The following is a 3,461-nucleotide window of genomic DNA, read 5'->3' as shown; positions in this document are numbered from 1 at the left end:
AAAGAAAGATTACATCTGTCTTTTTGTTTTCTTTGTTTACCTTTTCTGAACAGGGAAAAATAAATTAGATTTTTATACCATGCAGTAAACATGTCTTCTCAGTTGCTGTATTCAAGGCCAGGAATGAGCTTTCAAACCAAAATTATTAAGGAAACATGCAAAAGGAGTACTCAAGGATAGGATAACATGAACATGTCACAGATCCTATTTTTGATGACTTACAGTAGTTTGAAGTGTTGTATAATGCAGTCTGGAACGATCCATCACTGATGGGGTGTGAACCTGTGTGCAAAAGACATCTATCCCGGTCAAACGCTGTAGATGCAGTGAGGTGAAGTGCAATTTTACGATACTAAACAACCCGAGACCTTAAAACTGACTTTGTAGCTCCGTTCGCTGGTTTCACATGGCAAAATGTAGAAAAATGCAGAATTTTCTCATTTTCACAGTGACTTTAACATATTAATATGGCCAAAGTCATGCAGGATTCATGGGTTTTTTTGTCCAATTACCTGTGGACATATTAAATGAAATTATAGTAGCCCCTCTTGATAATAACTATTCTGCCTTAAATTTACTTCAGTCTTTATCTACCTATGATTCAACTGACACAAACTCTCACAGGCAGTAGGGACAAACACTCACCAACACACAAAAGCACACACAGCAGTAAAGCCACCCTCCATGGACATCATCAGCATAGCATAAAACACGCTGTACATAAGGTTTTTCCATTCATTATAAATGAGAGCAGAGGGAGTTTTACAGATCATGAAAGATATAAAGAGAATTGTATTGCATGAGGCGATAATCCATATTTCTGCCTTGGACAGTGTGTTAGGGTTATTTTTGGCAATGTCAGCTGGCTGTTTTTAATGGGTTGCATATTTACAATGTCATGGTTTTATATTTTACAGCCTCAAACGGATTTCCTGCAGTCTCTCGGCAATAATCATGGTCAGTTCATAACTCACCAGGGATTATTGATGCACTTTCACATCAGCATAACAGATCCCATTTGGTGCAGCAGATGCTATTAGCCAGTGCACCTTACAGGATCAGGGGGAAATGCGTTCTCAGTGTGGGTGGCAGCAGACCAAAACCACTAAAGCGGGAAGTCTTGATGTTACCATTTTACCACTGTCAGGAACAGAGATGAAAGATTTTGGGCCCTACATGTTCAGTAAAAATTGTAGTTACAATAAATTATTGCTACAGCACATTTTTTCAATGTATATGCTAGAAATCCATATATTTTTATAAATAAAAATGGAAATAATAATAATGAAAAAGTGATTCCTGAAACGAATCATTAAGATGACAAAATTACTAATGAAAACTACATTAGGTAGCATGTCAATTATGTGTGCAGAAAAATAATTTTATTTCAAACTGACTGAAATAATTTGGCTCATATACAATAGGCCTCCACGGGCCTTTTAAGGCCTCTTTTGCTTTGCTTTAAATATTAATATTGCATATTTAGACACCAATTCACATTACTGGTGTTTACAAATAAAAATTACTTAAACTTGACAACTGGCCATTACTCCAATGTTATAGCAGCATCTGTGGTTATAAGTTCAAATTCAAAGTTTAGGTGTTTTCTGTGTCACGGCTGTATTATCTGTAATACGGATATATGTTGCATATAGATGTATCAGTACATGCATACATAGCACCCAGCTTGAATTTCATTGGTCATTGTTTAATAAATATTTGAATTTGTTATTGACTACCCCATTGTCACACAAATTTAAGAATAGAGATGCTACAATCCAATTATTTTTCAGTGCTACAACTGAACTTATTAAGCTGATCCACATAGTAACCAATCCATTTTAACTGCAGTTTCTTCTAAAATATTACTTTAAAATTGTGTTTTTAGGTTATTGCTTAGGTTTTTTGTTTGTTTGTTTGCTTTTTAGTTACCGTAATAAATCACTTGAGTTTTAGCTCCGCAACAAAAACTTAGGTTACCAAACATAGAACTGATTTTAATGAAATACATTCAGCAGGGTGAACAAATTTTACTTGCTCTAAGGGGGTTGTTTGATTGTTGAGGTATTCTCTCCATTATTTTAGGGTTTTGACCTTACAATATATATTCTGGCCCCACTTTGACACTGTATACTATACCTATAGAGACTTAGTTGTTGTTTAAGATGTGTCTGACTGGCTGAAATTGGGCTAGTAAGGCTATATGTTGGCTTTAGGAAGCATAGAACCTGAGACACCAGCTCAAAGAGACACAGGGAAAAAAACTCCTATACCCCCGTTCTCTGCAGCCTGCTGGAGCAGGGGGGCTAGGAGGAGGAGTTAGCTGTCCGATTGGGGTCTGGAATGTGGGGCCTCCTTGCTGCTGTGGAGTCGGGGCAGTCTGCTTCTCTCCACCCCAGGGAAAAGGGTAACACTACCTGGGTCTGGGTGCAGTTTCCCCCTCCAGGGGCAAGGGTACCTAGACCTGGGGTATAGAGTACGCTTGGGGAGTGTGATTGTGTGTACAGTGTTTCTCTATGTCTGTCTCCACGTTGGGTGAGTGTTGAGTAATTGCATATGAGAGCATGAGGATGGGAATGGATGTCTGTATCTGTGTGTGCCTGTATGTCTGTGTCTATATGTCAGGTCGGGTATCAGATGCCACCTCTCTGGGGACATCTCAGGCTCTCCAAGGTATGGAGTCCTATCTTCCCCCACCACTCCCCCTACCAGTGGCAGACGCCCTCAGACATCGGTGCGCTGGTGGTTTTTTGTGTCCGGGGATGGGCGTCCAGGTACACACCGGCTCACTCGCTCGGGTCACTTCGGGGGTGGGATGCCCTCGGCCTCTCGGCCTGGCACTCGGTCACTCTGGCACAGCTGGCTGCCAGCGGAGCTCACGGCTCACTGGCTTCTGCTCTGCGGCTGCTGAGCGACCCCTCATCTGGGGCTCTCCTCAGCTCTTTCTGGGATAGTGGCGCAGCTGCCCCTCTGTTGGTCTTCCTTGGTCTCTTGTGTTCTGGGGGCCTCTGGATGTCTGGAGTTTTGATCTCCTGCATACCTGCTTCATGCCTTGGAGGACGGGGCTGTGGCTCCCCACACCCTGTAGCAGATCATTACATGAAGGAACCTTTTAATACAAGCAAGCTCATGCTCACAGGTGTACACACGGGTGCTCACACACACAAACTACACCCTTTTTGGCTCCTACCTCAAAGCACACTGTGCGCTGTCGATCTTACGTGCTACACAATAATGTTTAATATTTAGTATTTACTGTTATATTCCCATAGATCATCGTAATGTTGTTTATTATGTTGCTCTTTTTTTTTCTTCTGCTTGTTTTTTTCTTTTTTCTTTCTCAACAGGTGATCCAGGTGATTGATATATGTATTTTTTCTCTGCTTATTTTGTTGGTTTTTGTTTTTTGCCCTTTATCCCCGTCCCCGCTTTTTTTCTTTCCCTCTTTCTTTCTCCCCTTT

Source organism: Neolamprologus brichardi, chromosome 13, assembly GCF_056152115.1.
Source record: "Neolamprologus brichardi isolate AB-2024 chromosome 13, ASM5615211v1, whole genome shotgun sequence".
NCBI classification, from domain to species: domain Eukaryota; kingdom Metazoa; phylum Chordata; class Actinopteri; order Cichliformes; family Cichlidae; genus Neolamprologus; species Neolamprologus brichardi.
The sequence above is the reverse complement of the archived record's forward strand: the minus strand, read 5'-3'. Positions refer to the sequence as shown.